A 22,523-nucleotide genomic window follows, 5' to 3' on the forward strand; every position below is an offset into this window, starting at 1 on the left:
ACCGGACCTCTTATTTCTTACGGAGACTTGGTTCCGCGACAGCTCCCTCCCCATCCTATTAGCTTCTCTCCCCGCTACCTACTACGTTCTCCGAGCTGACCGGCCATCCGGCAAATCAGGCGGGGGTGTCGCCCTGATTGCTCGGAAGGATCTTCCATTTCAACCTCTCAGCTTTCCCCCGATCGGTACATCTGACTTCTTAGTTGTTCGTTCACTCTTCTTTAATGTACCTCTCACTTGTTTACTTATGTACCGCCCCCGAACCTTCTCAAACCTTTCTTGATGGGTTTCAAGAACTTGTAGCCACCCTAGCAGTTAACAACTCTTCCGTCCTGGTGCTAGGAGACCTCAACTTTTGGCCCTCCGATCCAGCTGAATGCTCCACCTCCAAAGAATTCTCAGAAACTTTACGCTCCCTTAACTTCATCTCGCATGTTCACTCCTCTACGCACACTCAAGGCCATACCCTTGACCAGATCTGGTCCCTGAACTGCCCCATTGCGTCTCTATCTATCTCCCCTTGTCCCTGGTCTGACCACTCACTGATTTCCTTTTCCTCTCAACTTGGCCCACCCACCAAGCCCTCGCACCCTAAAAATATCTGGGTACGATCCTGGGGTCGGGTAGATGTGGCCTCTCTAGCTTCCTCTCTCTCCTCTTCCAGCCCAGACTTATCTGGTCTGTCCTCTTCAGAACAAGCCAACTCCATCAATTCTTGGCTACTTTCAGTCTGTGACTCCATCGCCCCACTTAGGCGGGTCTCCTCTAGACGGACGAACGACTCCAACCACTGGTTCAATGATGAACTGAAGGCGCTAAAACTTTCAGTCCGTCACGCAGAACGTGCCTGGAGACGACAGTACTGCCCCATTCCCAAAGCTCAGTACACCTCCCTCTTGTTGCAATACAGAAAAATCTATTCTATCCACCAAAAAGGACTACTTTTCCTCTAAAATTCTAGTCGCAGAGAATAAACCCAGAGAAATTTTCTCTATCATTAATAAACTCACTTACTCCGACAGAACTACTCTCAAGCCTTCCCCCTCACAACCTCTATGCGACTCCTTGAATTCTTACTTTCTGGATAAAATTGCAACAATCAGAGCCAATATCCTCCCCCCTCTCCTTCCTTCCTCAACTCGCCCTGCCCCCCTATAGAGGCTTGCCTCGACTCCTTCCCTCTTCTAACAGAGGAATCCTTTCTTTCCCTTCTTCCTCTGGTTAAATCCGGGTCCCCACTTGACCTGTGCCCTGCCCATGTTCTCTGTCACATTTTCACGAACTGCACACTACCTCCGCTCACTTTTCTCAACTGCTCCCTGTCCCAGGGCGTGGTTACCCCTGCTCTCAAAACCACTATAATCCTCCCCATTCTTAAAAAACCTGGCGCAGACCTCTCTGCCCCCGCCAACTATCGCCCTATCTCTCTGCTCCCCTTCTTAGGGAAAGTTCTGGAACGACATGTCACCAGAGTACTCACCACCTACGTGGAAGAAAACCGAGTCTTAGCTCCCCGCCAGGCCGGTTTTCGCCCAGCTCATTCCACCGAGTCAGTCGTACTTTCAGTACTTGACAACCTTAGAGAGGGATTGGACACTAACATTCCCCAGGCCTTGGTGCTACTCGACCTCTCCGCCGCCTTTGACACGGTGGACCATTCCATCTTACTCTCCCGTGTCGGGGCGGCGGGGATCGGTGGCTCGGCCTTGGTCTGGCTGTCCTCCTTCCTAAGTGATCGCACCCAAGCGGTCCGCCTGGGAGATTTCTCGGCTGAACCTCGGAAGGTGTTATGTGGGGTCCCTCAAGGCTCCTCTCTTTCCCCTTTACTATTCAACCTGTACATAGCTCCCCTCATCTTTGCTCTTCAGCAAATGGAGGTCTCCGTATATAACTATGCGGATGACCTCCAGCTCATTTTTTCTCTCTCTCACTCTCCTGACTCTAAATCTAATTTCCAATCCACAATGCTCTTTATCCGGGACTGGATGAATCACAACCACCTGAAACTAAACCCAGATAAAACAGAGCTTGTTTTGACAGGTGGTTGCTCCAGTCCCTGGTCCCCCTCGTTTGGCCCCCTTCCCTTGGGCCCCCTCCTTCCCCTTCCCGCTCTGTCAAAACCCTCTGCATCAAACTCAATGACCAACTCACTTTGCATTCCCAGGTGAGTTCGGTGGTTTCCTCCTCTTTTCTATCTCTCCGTACTATTCGCAAAGTCTCCCGCTTCTTCTCCTTCACGGCCCTAAAACTTATTGTACTTGCTATGGTCGTCTCTCGTTTGGATTATGCCAATGCCCTTTACCACGGCATGCCTGCCTACAATGTACGACGACTACAGCTGGTTCAGAACCAAGCTGCCCGCTTGGTTTACAACCTCACCAAATCCCACCACGTCACTCCCCTCTTAAAATCCTTGCACTGGCTCCCCATTCGCGAACGCTCCCAATTTAGGGTGGGCTGCCTCGCCTTCCAGGCCCCGCTAGGCTCTGCTCCTGCTTTTATCTCTTCGGAGATCAAACCCTATGCCCCCGCCAGGGAATTTCCCTCCTCTTCTCAACATCTGCTGATTGTCCCCCGTTTTCGCCGAAAAAAATGGGGAGGTTCTAAATTCTCCACCCTTGCCCCCATTTTCTGGAACTCCCTCCCAGCCCACCTCAGATGTTCCACCCAATACTCGCTTTTCAGAAAGGCTTAAAAAACCTTTCTATTCTCCAAAGCCTTCCCCCAATAATCTATCATAAGTCCCCCCCCCTGTTATTCTCGCTTCTTAAGGACTTGGCATACTGTAGCGCCATGGAACCGTTCAGGTGTACGCGCGCTTTAAAAATAATTTAAAACTCAAACTCAAACTCAAACCCTGCGACCTTCACATGCTCCCTGGTGAAGTATCAGCTACTAGTAACAGAGATAAAGAAAGGAAATGTCAAATGCTAACAACACATGAAACAAAAGTCATAACAATCCACCATTCCAGTGTGGTGGCAGGGGAGCCAGACACTTCCCAAAACGACATCCTTGTGTAATACAGGGAAATAAAAAATCAGCACAAGGCCCTGCTGACAGAAGTCCCTGCCTGGAAGGACGATCTGCACAAGGTACAGCAGACAGAAGTCCTGCCTGGAAGGAAGATCTGCACAAGGCACAGCTGACAGAAGTCCTGCCTTGAAGGAAGATCAGCACAAGGCACAGCTGACAGAAGTCCTGCCTTGAAGGATTATCAGCACACGGCACAGCTGACAGAAGTCCTGCCTGGAAGGAAGATCTGCACAAGGCGCAGCTGACCGCAGTCCACCCTGGAAGGAAGATCTGCACAAGGCGCAGCTGACAGGAGCCCCTATATCGAAGGAAGATCAGCACAAGATGCAGCTGTCAGAAGTTATGCCTGGAAGCAAGATCTGCACAAGGCGCAGCTGACTGAAGCCCCTGCCTGGAAGGAAGATCTGCACAAGGCGCGGCTAACAGAAGTTCTGCCTGGCGGTGACCTTTACAAGTGAGAGACCCACAAACCACAAGATCCTTCAAGCTCAGCTAGCCACACTGGACACAATGTACACCAAAGGACTGATTTAGATTTTAGTGAATGATTTATTCCATTTCAAATGTGACAGGTATCCTGCCCGCCCCATTAAAATGCATTACATCGTGTGGCAATCATAATAAGGCAGACAGGATATCTGTCACGTTTTGATTAGTCCTTGGTGTAGTTCACAGAGTTTTACTCCGCGGAACTCTACGAAGTGCCAGAGAAACTCAGCCGCACTCCACGGACTTCTGCAAATGGCAGAGTTTAATTTGTGCTGCTCGCACTGATTTTTAGTGCCAGGAGTTTGTCCATCACGGTAAAATCAGCACAAATGGCACTATGCGTTGCGCCAGAGGGTGCTGCTGCTTTCTGCCGCTCGAATTGACATTTTGCTTGATTGGCAGCTTCATCAACGAGAACGGCAGATTTAAACACTCGAGTGGTCGGGACCTGCCGCGACCTCCCCCAATAAGAAATTTCGCCAGGCGGTCTAGCGTGTTATTTTTTCTCACAAGCGCTTGCCACCTTACCGTTGGCGAACCGCTTGAGAAAGAAAAACTGTTCTGCAGCACTTCAAAGAGTTTTTTGTATAACTTTGCAAGCTCTGCCTGCAGCCTGAATTCTTCACCCACCCCTAGTTTTGAGGCAATAATCTATTGGACAAACTCTAAACTAGGCCCTATGTCTGCAATAAGTAATGTAGAAGGAGTGAGATCCATGGCCTTGTGACTATGAGGCCGTTATCTGACTTATGATGTACCCCACAGAGTGAGTGTGCAACAAGAGGGCTGTTGGGGGGCCAAAAGACAGGAAATTGAGTAACCTTTAATATAAGAACTATGAAAAGGTAGAAATGCTGCATCACCTGTGGATTATTGACACCTCCTCCTGCTCTGCCAAATGTCCATTTGGTTACAAATGGGAAATGGCATCCTGGGCCCCAAACGGACAACGTCATATCAGAAGCCATGACACTCTACTTGATTGACAGCTTCATCAACGCGAATGGCAGATTTCTACACTTGAGTGGTTGCGACCTCCTGCGACCTCCCGCAATGAGAAATTTCGCCAGGAGGTCTAGCGTGTTATTTTTTCTCACAAGCGCGGGTCACCTTAACGTTGGCGAACCGCTTGAGAAAACAAACTCTGTACTGCATCACTTCATGGAGTTTTTTTGGAAAACTGCAAGCTTCGCCCGCAGAGCAGAATTCTTCACCCACCCCTACTTTTGAGGCAATAATCTGTTGGACAAACTCTAAACTAGGCCCTATGTCTGCAATAAGTGTTGTAGAAGAAGTGAGAACCATGGCCTTGTGACTATGATGCCGTTATCTGACTTCTGATGTACCCCACAGAGTGAGTGCGCAGCCAGAGGGCAGTAGGGGGGCTGCCAAATGCTATGTAATGGTGGAAAAGGGGGGATAAAGAGTAATATGCACACATCTGCTGCAGGGATATATCAGGTAAATGATTGGTTCTGATGGATTCTCTATAAGTACAAAATTAATGATATTGTCGAATTATTAATATAATATAATATATATAATATAATATAATATAATTTAATCGAATATTAAATTATATGAATCAATGTTTGTTTACCTTATCTGTGCTTATAGTGTATAGGATGGGCCTTACAGTGAATCCCTCGCTCTGTTTGACCCAAAAGCCCCGGAAGGAGCTGCATCTTACAGTACTTTATCTGCTTTAGGAAGAACTAAAGACTTGCTTTATAAAGACTTTCAGGGCCAAAACTGGGTGCTCTAAGCTGCACTAGTTTCAGGGAGAAGGACAGATGTTATGGCGACAGGAAACCCCCCTCAACCCACAATAATGTTCCAATGTTCCAGGTACAAAGAAACCAGAAATGCTTGAACCAAGGGAGCTGTTGAAAGTGTCAAAGGTGACTTATGAACAGCGAGGTAAAGACAGGAGTTGGCATTTGAGATGATCTTAAGTGAATAGGAAAGAACGAGAAGAAGTGTGTGAATGGAGTTACTTTTGTTGCATACTTCATGAAAAGTTACTGGAAATTTTGCAGTCCAGCCTGATCTATCTCTTTTTTGAAACTCTATTGTTGTTTAAATGAAATCTTGACCATATGCGTCAATCTTAAGCAATACCTCAAGCACTTGGGTGCTCCGTGAGCGCCCTTACTTTGCTAAGTCACTCTGTGAACACTGGTAAATCACCTCTTTTTGAAACCTTAATGGGATGTCACATGATCAAATGAACTTTTTGTTAAATATCTGTGTATGATGAAATATTTCTTGCTATGTTTCAAAGGTGGTAAAGAAAAAGGGGGAGATTTACTAAGATTTTGTGCCGTGTTTGCATCACAAAAGTGGCACAAAACAGCACAAAATGTTTTTTTTCTAATTTATTTTCCAGCGCAAAACTTGTTTAGTACTGGAAATAACATAAAAGTAATGTGAAGCAGCGCATAGAACTGCTTCGCATTACTTCACACCATTGGGACCTGCCAAGAGGGGTGCATGGGCGTTCCCGTGCAACCACCCAGGTTTTTTCACGCTAAACCCAGTTTACCAAATACAGTAGATTGGGTTTAGCATGAGAAAACTGCACCCTTTTAAACTAGGCCCAAGGAAGGAGAAATGCTATCATTTGTCCTTCCTTTTCTGACTTTACATGGGTGCTGCACTTTGCAACACGCATACAATGTGGGAAAAGCTTTCCCTCATGTCTAGGCATAGTATTTTGTACAGGAAGGGTATCCTTCCTGTACAAAACCTATGCTGGACTCACACACACACACACACCCTAGCGCTCTAGTGCCAAGGTGTGTGCATGGCGCAGGGCCACTGTAATCAGTGCTGGTGCAAGGGAAAGGGAAGGAGAGAGTCATATCTTTGAAAATATGGTCCTCTCCTGCTCCCTCCCTGTCGTACAGAGCAGCCTCTGGGGTGCGAGGGTCTGTGCTGCATTGCGTGTAGATTCTCCCCCGAAATGTGTTTTACAACCATTTAAACAATGTGAATTCTCATTCCATTATGTTTCAATTTAGTAATTTTAAATATCTTTACATTCAACAGAAAACAATCCTTGAATGTATGAAATGACCATCAATAATGAAGCTAATGATGTAAATCTTCAATAATAGCAGAAATAATGAGCTCCAGTATTCAGGAAAACATCAGCGCAGTCGGCGACAGATGAACCTGCACAGAAACAGACAGATCCCGGATGAAGCATCAAGGGCAGTTCAGTGATTGCAAGAGGCTGAGCTGTGCACCTCCACGCCACAAGACGAAGAAATGACCTTTGGAAAATTAAGGCAACAACAATAACAAACCACCTCCTCTATAAACAAGTGTCCAATACCAGCTTTGATCATGGGATCGGTATGATGTGAATATCGCAGTGCTCTGTTTTATAATATGATGACAAGCCATCAGTCCGTGCTCTAGGAGAATAGTAAACACTTTCTGGCCAAACCACATTAACCAGTGAAAAGCACAACAGAGCGGAGCCGGACAAATGACTGGTAAAGGAAAGAGGAGTTCTTCTATCTACAATACAACGGACTGTCCCAATTTGCACCAGCCAGAAGGAAAATACATCTTTACCTGCAAGCGTGCATAGCCATAATCCAATCTAAAGGCACAATTGCCTACAAAGACACCTTCTACGTATTAGGAGTGTGGCAAATGTTTGGTGGCTATTGCATTTTATTACTAAAGCAGAAATCAAACGTGAAAAATACTTCACACATATAAAGTGTGTGAGAAAAACACAAGTGCTTTATCAGCCATGTTGGCCCATCAGGAAGTACAGTCATGGGATGTAGACAAATATATACCCGACCCCCAGACACTAACCAAGAAAGAAGAATCATACACATGCAGCAAGAGCTTTAGTTTGTCATCACTACTCAAGCTTCATCAGCACACGTACACAGGACAAAAACCATTCAAGTGCAGTGAATATGTAAAGAGCTTTAGTCAGTTATCAAGCCTTCACAGTCATCAGCGAACTCACACAGGAGAAAAACCATTCAAGTGCAATGAATGTGTAAAGAGCTTTAGTCAGTTATCAAGCCTCCAAAGACATAATCAAACACACACTGGGGAAAAACCATTCAAGTGCAGTGAATGTGTAAAGAGCTTTAGTCAGTTATCAAACCTCCAAGCACATCAGCGAACACACACGGGGGAAAGGCCATTCAAGTGCAGTGAATGTGGGAAGAGCTTTAGTCACTTATCAAACCTCCATAAACATCAGCGAACACACACGGGGGAAAAACCCTATCATTGTAGTGAATGTGACAGTCGGTTTAGTTACTCTTCAGCATTAAGGTATCATCAGCGAACTCACACAGGAGAAAAACCATTCAAGTGCAGTGAATGTGGGAAGAGCTTTAGCCGATTATCAACGCTACAAGGTCATCAGCGAACACACACTGGGGAAACACCCTATCATTGTAGTGAATGTGACAGTAGTTTTTGTTACTCTTCAACATTAAGGTATCATCAGCGAACTCACACAGGGGACAACCCCTATCATTGTAGTGAATGTGACAGTAGTTTTAGTTACTCTTCAGCATTAAGGTATCATCAGCGAATTCACAAAGGAGAAAAACCATTTAAGTGCAGTGAATGTGTCAAGAGCTTCAGTCAATTATCAAGACTACGAAAGCATCAGCGAACACACTCAGGGGAAAAACCATTCAACTGCAGTGAATGTGGGAAGAGCTTTAGTCGCTTATCAAACCTCCAAACACATCAGCGAACACACACAGGGGAAAAACCCTATCATTGTAGTGAATGTGACAGTAGTTTTAGTTACTCTTCAGCATTAAGGTATCATCAGCGAACTCACACAGGGGACAACTCCTATCATTGTAGTGAATGTGACAGTAGTTTTAGTTACTCTTCAGCATTAAGGTATCAACAGCGAATTCACACAGGAGAAAAACCATTTAAGTGCAGTGAATGTGTCAAGAGCTTTAATCAATTATCAACACTACAAATGCATCAGCGAACACACACAGGGGAAAAACCATTCAAGTGCAGTGAATGTGGAAAGAACTTTAGTCGCTTATCAAACCTCCAAACACATCAGCGAACACACACAGGGGAAAAACCATTCAACTGCAGTGAATGTGTAAAGAGCTTTAGTCAGTTATCAAACCTCCAAACACATCAGCGAACACACACAGGGGAAAAACCATTCAACTGCAGTGAATGTGGGAAGAGCTTTAGTCATTTATCAAACCTCCAAACACATCAGCGAACACACACAGGGGAAAAACCCTATAATTGTAGTGAATGTGACAGCAGTTTTAGTTACTCTTCAGCATTAAGGTATCATCAGCGAACTCACACTGGGGAAAAACCCTTTAAGTGCAATGAATGTAGGAAGAGCTTTAGTCAATCATCAGGCTTACACAGCCATCAGCGAACACACACTGGGGAAAAACCATTCAAGTGCAGAGAATGTGTAAAGAGCTTTAGTCAGTTATCACACCTACGAAGACACCAGCGAACACACAGAGGAGAAAAGCCATCCAAGTGCAGTGAATGTGGGAAGAGCTTTAGTCAATTATCAGATCTACAAATTCATCAGCAAAAACACACGGGGGGGAAAAGCCATTCAAGTGCATTGAATGTGCAAAGTGCTTTAGTGAGTTAGCAAGCCTAAAAGTCATCAGCGAACACACACAGGGGAAAAAACATTCAAGTGCAGTGAATGTGCAAAGTGCTTTAGTCACCTGTCAAACCTACAAACACATCAGCAAATACACACAGGGAAAAAAACTATTCAAGTGCAGTGAATGTGCGAAGTGCTTTAGTCAGTTATCAAACCTTCAAAGACATAATAGAACACACACAGGGGATAAACCATTCAAGTGCACTGAACATGCAAAGTGCTTTAGTCATTTATCAAGCCTTCAAAGTCATCAGAAAACCCACACAGCGGAAAAGCCATTCAAGTGCAGTGAATGTGCAAAGTGCTTTAGTCAATTATCAGTACTAAAAAGTCATCAGCGAACACACACGGGGGACAAACCCTATAATTGTAGTGAATGTGACAGTAGTTTTAGTTACTCTTCAGCATTAAGGATTCATTAGCAAACTCACACAGGAGAAAAACCATTCAAGTGCAATGAATGTGGGAAGAGCTTTAGTCAATTATCAGGACTACAAACACATCAGCGAACACACACAGGAAAAACCCTATCTTTGTACTGAATGTGACAGTAGTTTTAGTTACTCTTCAGCAATAAGGTATCATCAGCGAACTCACACTGGGGAAAAACCCTTTAAGTGCAATGAATGTAGGAAGAGCTTTAGTCAATCATCAGGCTTACACAGCCATCAGCGAACACACACTGGGGAAAAACCATTCAAGTGCAGAGAATGTGTAAAGAGCTTTAGTCAGTTATCACACCTACGAAGACACCAGCGAACACACAGAGGAGAAAAGCCATTCAAGTGCAGTGAATGTGGGAAGAGCTTTAGTCAATTATCAGATCTACAAATTCATCAGCAAAAACACACAGGGGGAAAAGCCATTCAAGTGCATTGAATGTGCAAAGTGCTTTAGTGAGTTAGCAAGCCTAAAAGTCATCAGCGAACACACACAGGGGAAAAACCATTCAAGTGCAGTGAATGTGCAAAGTGCTTTAGTCACCTGTCAAACCTACAAACACATCAGCAAATACACACAGGGAAAAAAACTATTCAAGTGCAGTGAATGTGCGAAGTGCTTTAGTCAGTTATCAAACCTTCAAAGACATAATAGAACACACACAGGGGATAAACCATTCAAGTGCACTGAACATGCAAAGTGCTTTAGTCATTTATCAAGCCTTCAAAGTCATCAGAAAACCCACACAGCGGAAAAGCCATTCAAGTGCAGTGAATGTGCAAAGTGCTTTAGTCAATTATCAGTACTAAAAAGTCATCAGCGAACACACACGGGGGACAAATCCTATAATTGTAGTGAATGTGACAGTAGTTTTAGTTACTCTTCAGCATTAAGGATTCATTAGCAAACTCACACAGGAGAAAAACCATTCAAGTGCAATGAATGTGGGAAGAGCTTTAGTCAATTATCAGGACTACAAACACATCAGCGAACACACACGGGAAAAACCCTATCTTTGTACTGAATGTGACAGTAGTTTTAGTTACTCTTCAGCAATAAGGTATCATCTGCGAACTCACACAGGGGAAAACCCATTTAAGTGCAATGAGTGTGTAAAGAGCTTTATTCAATCATCAGATGTACAAAAACATCAGCAAACACACAAGAGGGCAAAGTAATTCAAGTGCAATTAATGTGGGAAGAGCTTTAGTCGATTATCAGAGCTACAAAGTCATCAGCGAATACCCACAGGGAAAACATAGAAGGGCGCTGAAAGTGTAAAGAGCTTTTGTCAATTTTCAATCCCACACAGCCCTCAGTGAATACACTCCTTCATTTAACCCACATGGAAATAATCATAGAGATGCAGAGACTCTGGAGAGATCTTAAGAACATAACAAAATAATATTGACCCCCTCAGAGGACAAAGACAAGAGCTGAACAGTGCAGTTATTGTGAGAGGAATGAATTACAGAAAAAGATAACATTCAAATTACGTGGGACATTGAAATACCAGATGATAGAAGACCCGACTAGCAGTAAAGAAGAAAAACAGTATTTGCAGAATTATAAAACTGTTTGTTTCCAGAGACTGTACACCTCCATACACATAGCAAAGCAACATGATGCACCAGAATACACAGTGGGAGACAAGCACCATGTGGACTAAAAGAAAATAAACATTCTTCATTTTCATTTGGTGAAGAAGAGATACAAAAAATAACATTCCATCACACCTGATCACACTACCTGTAAAAGCAACACTAAACATCACTTGGACTAACAACGGTACTTTCAGCTAACTTGTCGGATTAGTGATAAAACCTATAAACCCAACACACCCAGAGTGGACATGTTGTCAGGGCTCTGGAGATGGGATGCTTCATTCGTAAAATGTATGTATTACTATTAACAAATGCCACAGCAGCATATATAATTAACTAAATTGAAGCACAGATGTTCAAGAAATAACCTATTTTTAGATATAAAAGAGCATATACCTTGTTTTTAAGTAACGTTTGCTGCATCTTTTGCAGACTATTATCGGTTGATGGATCAGCTCGTGCCTCGGGCCTTATACCAAAATGTGACCCGTGGCTCCTCTCCGACTTGGCTCTCCCTATTCATTTTGTGACTTGTCAAACTCTACTTTTTACCAGAATATAGCCACTGTAAGCAGCAGACTCTGGTTGAAGAATCATATGCAAATCACATTGACATCACATGTAGTGACGTCAGAAGAAGTGATGTCAGGCCCTAATAATTTTCATGTGAAAGCTTGACGGCCCGTTTTAAAAATAAAAAACAAGAAACATAAAATAATGTAAAAAGAAGTTTTTTGTTCTCAGTTTTTATGCATCATGTGTTTTTCCCACTATCAGTTTGTAACTAAACTCGGAAAGGACTGACTGTGTAAATATTTTTAAAGTGCTATGTGGATCTTGGAAATTACATTTTTAAACAGTTTTCAGCAAATAAATAAAATGTGCTTTTAATTTGCGTTTGTTTCCTGACGTTGTTCTTCATACAGCCCCTAAGCCCTAAAGTGTTTCACATTTACAATGTATTAAGCAATTGAAGGGCTAATTTTGTCTAGTTCTCTGTTCCTCTCTTGCGCCACTCACACAAATAAATAAAGGGGACGCTGCTAGTTGGACGCATAGTTACAAACACTCTGAGGCCTGTGTTTGCAGATGCAATAAACAAAGTAACAATTCCCAGTCGTAGCCTAAGGAGCTAGATGGAACTAAATCCCTTTTCTAGGTAATAGTGGGGGGAACTCATCAAACTGTGTCGACCCCCGACTTGTGCCGTGCCGATAAAGCAATAATGGATTTGAGTAAGTTACGATGAATTGAAATGCGAGGAAGAGAAGAAGAGAGCGAGGTGCAGGATATATTAAATAAAATGAAAAAGAGACACAAGACTTTACCCTGTTCTGTGTACAAGCACTTTACGTGAAAAATGTGTACTGTGCGATGTGAGCAGGCTGTCACCCCCCTTTGCATGTAAATGAGCTTCTGTGACCATACACCCCACGTCTCAAAAAGCTGCAGAATGGGTAATGAGCATAAAAAAGTCAGGGAAGTTGATCTTTATGAAGAAGAATTGGAAGGAACCAATATTCTCCCGGTCACAGGGAATGCTAGTGATGGCCCTCAGGAGCTAGTTTTGATCAATGATGCTCCAGTGAGCATGCTCTTCGACTCTAGGGCCAAGATAACTTAAGTTCCAAAAATATTTTATGAGCGTAATCTGCAGAGGTCTTTGCTGGTGAACTGGGTTTGTCTCAAAAACTATGTACATTGGATAAAGGTCAAATCTGATGCTGTTCCAAAAACCGTTAAGGTCAGGAATACACCTCTGTAAGTGAGGGAGAGCATGAAAGTTGTATTAGACAATCTCTTAGCCAAGTGCATCATTCAAGAAGTTGAAGCAATGGAGTGGGTCACTCCTGTTGTTATCGCCCGCAAAGCCAATGGGGAGGCTAGGCTCTGTGCTCTGTATCAGCTCGAGGGAGCTCAACAAAGCAGTTATTGTTGATCATTACCCTTTACCTAACAGAACTAAAATGATGTGTTCTGTTGAGGGGGCAAGGCATTTTTTCTTCCTTGGACTTGACCTCCGCCTATCACCAGGCCAGCCTTCACTCCTCTTCAGAATATGCAGAATATTCACTCTTCTTCCCAGGACCTTACCTCCTGTGAAACACCCTTTGGTACCTTTAGATTTCTAAGAATGTCTTTTGGACTGTTTTCTGCAGCCTCATTTTTTCAGAGGGCGATGGAGGGCATTCTTGGAGGCCTTCAGGATGTCAAGGTGTACCCAGATGATGTGCTCATCTTTGGTGTGGATCTTGAGGAGCATGACGGGGGCTGACGTCAGTATTGAACAAGTTAGTCGATGCTGACCTCACCCTTAGGGCTGACCAGTGCAAATTTGATGTCAAAGAAATAGAGTACCTAGGGCATTTTGAGTCCGCTGCAGGCATCAAATCCAATGACTCATTGGTAAGCACCTTTTGTAATTTGCGCACCCCTTTGAACAAAGAAGAGTTTGTAAACTTTCTAGGCATAGCTGAATTTTATCACAAGTTTGTTCCTAACTTTGCTGGCAAAAGTTCTTGTTTGAGGTCTCTCTTCCTGAAGGGAAGCACATTTGTTTGGTCCACGTGCTGTGAGGAAGAGTTTGAGTGCTTTAAGAAACATCTGAATGAAGCACCTTTTCTAGGAAGTTTTGACCTCACAAAGGTATCTTATCTCATGACTGATGTCAGCTTGAAGGGGATAGGAGCAGTTATTTTGCAGAAGGTTGATCAGGAAGTTAAAACGATTATTTTCGCCTCTAGGCCCTTGAGGGGTGCTGAATGCAACTGTTCTGTTGTAGAGAAAGAAGCTCTGGGTGTTTTCTGGGCGGTGCTCATGCTGAGAAAGGTTTTGTGGGGGGAAAGGTTTCAGAATTCTTACTGACCACAAACCTCTTAAGGAGGTCTTCTCCAAGAAAGGCATTGTTAGAATTGGGGGTCTCTAGTTGGCACAGGTAGGTACTTGTGACAAATAGGGACCCTCTCCTCTAGTCAGGGTAAGGGGGTACCACTCCTAAAATAGCCCCTGCTCACCCCCTTGGTAGCGTGGCATGAGCAGCAAGGCTTTATCTCAGAGGCGTAAGTTAAGCATTTGTGACCACATACAGTAACCCAGTGACAACACTACAAATGGACACCACACAAGGTTTTATATAAAAAATAAGTATATTTTCTATCGATTTACCACAAGACCAATAAACGACAAAAAGAATACACAGTACTATTAGATTTCAAGAGTTCTTGTTAAAGGCTTAAATCAAGGTTCTGTGCAAGTCGGTAGCCTGGTCCGGCTACATCGTTGTTGAAAATAACACAGTCTAGCAATCCAGAAGACCACGTCGATACGGGCCCACTCAAATGTCGACAGACTCAGTCAAAGTACCTTTTACTTGATACGGCCGGCACGGACGTTCGAGCTGGTCTCGGTTTTCATCGCGGTGCAGAAAAGAAAGCGTTGCAGGACGCATTGTCCCTCGATCAGGTGCAGGCAGCGGCCTGTTGACGGAGTCGGTGGATCCAAGGCGTGCGATGCAGGGTGAGAAGGTGCTTCGTTGTGGTGCTTCCAGCTTGCGGTGCGGCGACCGAACCGGAGTTCGGGAGCTAGGGTTGATCAGTCCGGACAGTGTTGCGAGTCGGGCGGTCCGTCGCGAAGTGTGCGAGGCGGTGCCCAACTCCGGTGCTTTCACAGGACTCGGAGTCAGCAGCAGTGAACGCGTCGGTCAGACCAGTACGAGTCGGTGTAGCGAGGCATTGCACGTCGGGGTGTCCTTCCAGTCGCAGTGCTGGCAACGGCTTGGTGACGGCGTCGAGACGGAGTCGGTGAGCTCAGAGCTTGCGTTGTTCGAGGCGGACGTTGCTTGATGCGGTGCCTACAGGACACCGGGCCAGTCGTGAGAGTGGGTCACAGCTCCCTGCCTTTGTAGCCACTGAAACAGCGTTTCCAGCAGCAATTCACAAAGGCTGGTGAAGTCCACTGGTCCTGGGACTTCAGTCAGGGGGCAAGCTCTCTTCCAGGCCCTTGGATATCTTTTGCAAAAGTTGAAAATAAAGTCCACAAAGTTCTTTCTCCTCTCTTTGGCAGTCAGGCAACCCCTGTAGGCCAATCCCCGGGCAGCACTTCAGCTTGAGAATAGTCTCTCCTCGTTTTCTTCAGGTTCCTCTCCTCAGCAGAGGTTTCGTCTTGTAAGTCCAGAAGTGATCTAATTTCATGGGATCAGGGTCCCAATATTTATACCCCCACATCCTTTGTTCTCTGAGGGGAGAGGGGCCTGTGCCTAGTCCAAACCAGTTCTGAAGCACTCTGTTTACGAGTCTTTTCCCTTCCTATCACAGTGCACTGCAGACACATCAGATGCCCCACAGGAGGTGGAGCCAGCATTGTGGAAGGAAAGTACAGTCCTGGAGCACTTTGTTGACAGTCTTCCTTCTATTCTTTCAGTGTGCAGGGCAGAGACATCAGACACACCATAGGGGGTGGAGCCGGTATTGTAGAGGGAAGGCTCAGCCCTATTCAGGTCCCAGGTGCAACTCCTCCCTCCCATCTAGATGCAAATCTCTCTATTCAACACCGGGCTGCCCCAGGCTGTCTCCTGGAATCCTCAGCCCTGTCACTCACAAACCCAGACAAAGGAATACACAACCTAGCAGAGGCAGGCTCAAATGGTTAGCAAGCAAATACCTACTTTCTAAAAGTGGTATTTCCAAACACAGAATATTAAAATTAACTTTACTAAAAGATTTATTTTATTATTCTGAGTCCAGGCATACTGAACTCGAATTTCTACCATGTTCTGTGAGTCTGCTAGGATGATAAACATGTAATAACCTAGCAGCCCATTCAGGCCTATGGAGAACAGGTAGCCTTGCAATAGTGAAAAACAAAAATGTCTGTAATTCACTATTAGAACATGCCACACACATCAGGGCTTGTCCTACCTTATACTTACAATGCACCCTGCCATTGGGCCTACCACAGGGGTGAGTAATATGAAGACAAGGGAAGGTTTAGGGACTGGCAAGTGGGTGCACTTGCCCAGTCAGCATGAAAGTACCAGACTACACACAGGCTCTGCAATGGCAGACCTTAGACACATTTTACAAGGCTGCTTCTGTGGGTGGCACAACCAGTGCTGCAAGCCCACTAGCAGCATTTGGATTTCCACGCCCTGGGCACACTCAGTGCACTGTTCTAGGGTCTGACAAGTAAACCAAATATCCAATCATGGAACCGCTGATTAATACATCAATTTACAATAGGGTGCACCTGCACTGTGGCACTGGATAGCAGTGGCTCAGTGCCCAAAGCATATAACACCAGCAAAAACACATGAGGCAACAGTAAAAATGGAAGGGAGACCCACGCCAATGGTGCCAGGTCTAACACATGTTTCCTCCAGCTGAAATGTGGGGAGAACTACCCTACTTCCTGGGAGTAATTATCACTAAGGCGGAAAAATCTGGACAGACCATCAGCGTTGGCGTGTTCTGTACCAGGGCGGCGTTCCACCGTAAAGTCCATACCCTGTAGGGAAATAGACCACGTCAACAGCTTTGGATTCTCACCCCTCATCTGCATCAACCATCTGAGGGGCCTGTGGTCTGTCGGAACCCAGAAGTGAGTCCCAAACAGGTATGGTCTCAGCTTCTTCAGTGCCCAGACCACAGCAAATGCCTCACGCTCAATAGCACTCTACCTCTGTTCCAGTGGAAGTAACCTTCTACTGATAAAGGCTACAGGTTGATCTAGGCCCTCTTCATTCACCTGTGACAAAACAGCCCCACACCATGCTCTGAAGCGTCTGTCTGGACAAGAAATTCCTTAGCAAAATTAGGTGCCTGGAGGACGGGTGCGGTACACATGGCTTTAACAAACTTAAACTCATCTCTTGACCACCCCGCCTGGACGAACAGGCCTCATCTCCACTGCATCCCTCCTGGAGAGGCCCCACATCCTTTGAACCACCCAAACACAGGACAGGACTCACCTCATCTGCACCACTGAACAGGACAGGCCTCACCTCCTCTACACCCTCCTGGACAGGCCTCAGTCGCCTCCTCTGAGCCTCCTGGACAGGCCTCACCTCCTCTACACCCTCCTGTACAGGACAGGCCTCACCTCCTCTGCAACCCCTCAACAGTCCTCACTTCTGCTGCACCATCTGGACATGCCTCACCTCCTTTTCACCCCTTGGACAAGCCCCACCTCCTCTGCACCCCCTGCAAAGATCTCACCTCCTCTGCACCCCTGGACATGCCTCACCTCCTCTACACCCCCCTGGACAGGCTTCACCTTCTATGCACCTCTAGCTCAGGACAGGCCTAACCTCCTCTGCACCCCCGGCTCAGGGACAGGCCTCACTACACCTGCATTCCGTAAAACAGACCACACCTCCTCTGCACCCTCAGGACAGCCCTCACCTCTTCTGCACCGCCCTCCCTCCCCCTTGACATACCTCACATTCTCGGTACCCCTTGGACAGGCCTCAACTCATATATACCACCTGGAAAGACCTCACCTCCTCTGCATCCCCTGAACACTACTGACCTCTTCTGCAACCCCAGTCTAGGACAGGTCTCACTTCATCTGCACGCCCTAGAGAGACATCTCCTCCTCGTCACCCCCTGGACAAGCCATATTTCCTCTGCACCCCTCACCCCCGGACACACCTAAACTCCCCTGTACTGTCATGGACAGGCCTCACCTCCTCTGCACCCCCTTGGACAGGCATCACCCCCGCTGCACCTCCTGGAGAGGCCTCACATCCTCTGCAACCCCAGCACAGGACAGACCTCACCTCCTCTGCACCCCTAAACAGGACAGGCCTCACCTCTTCCGCAATTCCCTGGAGATGGCAGGCCTTACCTTCTCTGCACTCCCCTGGACAGGTCTTATCTCCTCTGCACCCTGTAGACGGGGAGACCTCATCTCCTCTGCAACCCCCTGGGCAGGCCACACATCTTCTACACCCCCAGGGCAGGCCTCACCTCCTCTGCACTCCCCGGGACCAGACAGGTGTCACCTCCTCTGTACGCCACCACATACTAGGTCTTATCTCCTCTGCACCCCCCTGGACAGGCCTTGTCTCCTCTGCACCCACCTGGACAGGCATCACCTCTTCTGACGGGGAGGCTTTCATTCTTCTACAACCCCAAACACAGGACAGGCCTCACCTCCTCCTCTAGGCAGACTTCACCTCCTCTGCCCCCCTGGACAAGCCTCACCTCCTCTGCATCCCTTGGACAGCCCTCTCCTCCTCTGCACCCCAGCACAGAACAGGCTTTACCTCCTCTGCACTCCCCTGGACAGGCCTCACCTCCTCTGCAACCCCCTGGAGAAGCCCCACCTCCCCTTCACCCACTGGACAGGCCACACCACTTTAGCACCTCTCCGGGACAAGTTTCACCTCCTATAGACCCACTCTGGACATGCCCCACATCATCTACATTCCCCAGTAAAGAACAGGCCTCTCCTCTTCTGCGCCCCCAGGACTGGACAGACCTCACCTGCTCTGCACTGCCTGGACACCTCACTTAATCTACCCCAGCACAGGATAGGCCTCATCTCCTCTGCACCCCCTGGAGTGGCCTCCTCTTCTGCACCTGCAGCACAGGACAGGCCTCACAACCTCTGCAACCCCTGGACAGGCCTCATCTCCTCTGCACCCTTCGCTTGACAGGCCTCACCTCTTCTGCTCCCGCTGGACAGGCCTCTCCTCCTTTGCACCCCTGGACATGCCTCACCTCCTCTGCACCCCCCTGGACATGCCTCACCTCCTCTGTAACCTCCTGGACAGGCCTTACTCACTTCCTCTGAGACCCCTGGACAGGCCTCACTTCCTCTGCCTCCCCCCGACAGGTCTCTCCTCTGCACCTCCCTCCAAACAGGCCTCATCTCCTCTGCACCCGCTGGACAGGCCTCATCTTCTTCGTGCCTCGCCCTGGACAGGCTTCACCTCCTCTAACCTCTTCCCCCGACAGGACAGGACTCACCTCCTCTGCAAGGGGAAGGTCTCACCTCCTCTGCCCCTCCCCACCTCTCCACAGGTCTCACCTCAGCTGCACCGCCCAGGACAGAACAGGCCTTACCTCCTCTGCACCACTGGACAGGCCTCACCTCATTTGTACCCCTGGATAGGCCTCTCCTCCTCTGCACCCACTGGACAGGCCTCACCTCCTCTGTACCCCTGGACAGGCGTCTCTTCCTCTGCCCCCCTGGACAGGCCTCACCTCCTCTGCATCCCTGGACAGGCCTCAGCTCCTCTGCACCACTGGACAGGCCTCACCTCCTCTGCACCCCTGGAGAGGCCTTTCCTCCTCTGCACCCCTGGAGAGGCCTCACATCCTCTGCACCCCTGGATAGGCCTCACCTCCTCTGCACCCCTGGAGGGGCCTCACCTCCTCTGCACCCCTGGACAGGCCTCAACTCCTCTGCACCCCTCTCCTCCTCTGCACCCCTGGACAGGCCTTCACCTCCTCTGACCCCTGGACAGGCCTCTCCTCCTCTGCACCCCTGGACAGGCCTCACCTCCTCTACACCCCTGGACAGGCCTCTCCTCCTCTGCACCCCTGGGCAGGCCTCTCCTCCTCTGGACAAGCCTCACCTCCCCTGCACCACTGGACAGGCCTCTCCTCCTCTACACCCCCAGGGCAGGCCTCACCTCCTCTGCACTCCCCGGGACCAGACAGGTGTCACCTCCTCTGTACGCCACCACATACTAGGTCTTATCTCCTCTGCACCCCCCTGGACAGGCCTTGTCTCCTCTGCACCCACCTGGACAGGCATCACCTCTTCTGACGGGGAGGCTTTCATTCTTCTACAACCCCAAACACAGGACAGGCCTCACCTCCTCCTCTAGGCAGACTTCACCTCCTCTGCCCCCCTGGACAAGCCTCACCTCCTCTGCATCCCTTGGACAGGCCTCTCCTCCTCTGCACCCCAGCACAGAACAGGCTTTACCTCCTCTGCACTCCCCTGGACAGGCCTCACCTCCTCTGCAACCCCCTGGAGAAGCCCCACCTGCCCTGCACCCACTGGACAGGCCACACCACTTTAGCACCTCTCCGGGACAAGTTTCACCTCCTATAGACCCACTCTGGACATGCCCCACATCATCTACATTCCCCAGTAAAGAACAGGCCTCTCCTCTTCTGCGCCCCCAGGACTGGACAGACCTCACCTGCTCTGCACTGCCTGGACACCTCACTTAATCTACCCCAGCACAGGATAGGCCTCATCTCCTCTGCACCCCCTGGAGTGGCCTCCTCTTCTGCACCTGCAGCACAGGACAGGCCTCACAACCTCTGCAACCCCTGGACAGGCCTCATCTCCTCTGCACCCTTCGCTTGACAGGCCTCACCTCTTCTGCTCCCGCTGGACAGGCCTCTCCTCCTTTGCACCCCTGGACATGCCTCACCTCCTCTGCACCCCCTGGACATGCCTCACCTCCTCTGTAACCTCCTGGACAGGCCTTACTCACTTCCTCTGAGACCCCTGGACAGGCCTCACTTCCTCTGCCTCCCCCCGACAGGTCTCTCCTCTGCACCTCCCTCCAAACAGGCCTCATCTCCTCTGCACCCGCTGGACAGGCCTCATCTTCTTCGTGCCTCGCCCTGGACAGGCTTCACCTCCTCTAACCTCTTCCCCCGACAGGACAGGACTCACCTCCTCTGCAAGGGGAAGGTCTCACCTCCTCTGCCCCTCCCCACCTCTCCACAGGTCTCACCTCAGCTGCACCGCCCAGGACAGAACAGGCCTTACCTCCTCTGCACCACTGGACAGGCCTCACCTCATTTGTACCCCTGGATAGGCCTCTCCTCCTCTGCACCCACTGGACAGGCCTCACCTCCTCTGTACCCCTGGACAGGCGTCTCTTCCTCTGCCCCCTGGACAGGCCTCACCTCCTCTGCATCCCTGGACAGGCCTCAGCTCCTCTGCACCACTGGAGAGGCCTTTCCTCCTCTGCACCCCTGGAGAGGCCTCACATCCTCTGCACCCCTGGATAGGCCTCACCTCCTCTGCACCCCTGGAGGGGCCTCACCTCCTCTGCACCCCTGGACAGGCCTCAACTCCTCTGCACCCCTCTCCTCCTCTGCACCCCTGGACAGGCCTTCACCTCCTCTGACCCCTGGACAGGCCTCTCCTCCTCTGCACCCCTGGACAGGCCTCACCTCCTCTACACCCCTGGACAGGCCTCTCCTCCTCTGCACCCCTGGGCAGGCCTCTCCTCCTCTGGACAAGCCTCACCTCCCCTGCACCACTGGACAGGCCTCTCCTCCTCTGCACCCCTGGACAGGCCTCACCTCTGCACCCCTGGACAGGCCTCACCTCCACCGCACCCCTAGACAGGCCTCTCCTCCTCCGCACCCCTGGACAGGCCTCTCCTCCTCTGCACATCTGGACAGGACTTACCTCCTCTGCACCCCTGGACAGGCCTCTCCTCCTCTGCACCCCTGGATAGGCCTCTCCTCCTCTGCCCCTCCTCTGGTCAGGCCTCTCGGTGAAGGATTCTCATTAATGACAGAGGAGCCCAGAGTTCATTCCACCCCATACAGCTCCTCTGACTCCGCCCTGAGCCTCGGGCACTATGCACAGGCCCCGAAGAGAGACACTGCTTCCCTGGACAGGCCTCACCTCCTCTGCACCCATGGACATGCCTCTTATCCTCAGCACCACTGGGCAGGCCTCTCCTCCTCTGCACCCCTGGACAGGCATCTCCTCCTCTTCTCCCCTGGACAGGCCTCTCCTCCTCTGCACCCCTGGACAGGTCTCTCCTCCTCTCCCCCCTGGACAGGCCTCACCTCCTCTGCACCCCTGGACAGGCCTCTCTTACTCTGGACCCCAGGACAGGCCTCACCTCCTCTGCACCCCTGGACAGGCCTCACCTCCTCCCCTGGACAGACCTCACCTCCTCTGCACCCCTGGACAGGCCTCACCTCCTCTGCACCCCTGGACAGGCCTCACCTCCTCTGCACCCCTGGACAGGTCTCTCGGTGAAGGATTCTCATTAAGGCAGAGGAGCCCAGAGTTCATTCCACCCGATACAGCGCCTCTAACTCCGCCCTGAGCCTCAGGGCGCTATTCACAGGCCCCGAAGAGAGACACTGCTACCCTGGACAGGCCTCACCTCCTCTGAGAGACACTGCTCCCCTGGACCTGCCCAGAGGCGCCCCCCGGGGGCAGGACTGTGGCTCGGACCGAGGTGCTTTAATAGCACACACCAGACACGAGACGCTACACACGAGGCACGTGTTCATCCCTCAGAATTAGGGAAATGACGGAAATGTCCTGATCCATTTCCATCTTTC

At 49.0% G+C, this 22,523-nt stretch overlaps 1 pseudogene; it reads left to right on the forward strand.

The window, feature by feature from the left end:
* The first annotated feature begins 7,294 nt into the window (after positions 1 to 7,294).
* Positions 7,295 to 10,072, forward strand: LOC147659202 (uncharacterized; annotated as a pseudogene).
* The last annotated feature ends 12,451 nt before the right edge of the window (positions 10,073 to 22,523 follow it).

The sequence above is a fragment of the Lissotriton vulgaris genome, unplaced genomic scaffold, assembly GCF_964263255.1.
Source record: "Lissotriton vulgaris unplaced genomic scaffold, aLisVul1.2 SCAFFOLD_711, whole genome shotgun sequence".
NCBI classification, from domain to species: Eukaryota; Metazoa; Chordata; class Amphibia; order Caudata; family Salamandridae; genus Lissotriton; species Lissotriton vulgaris.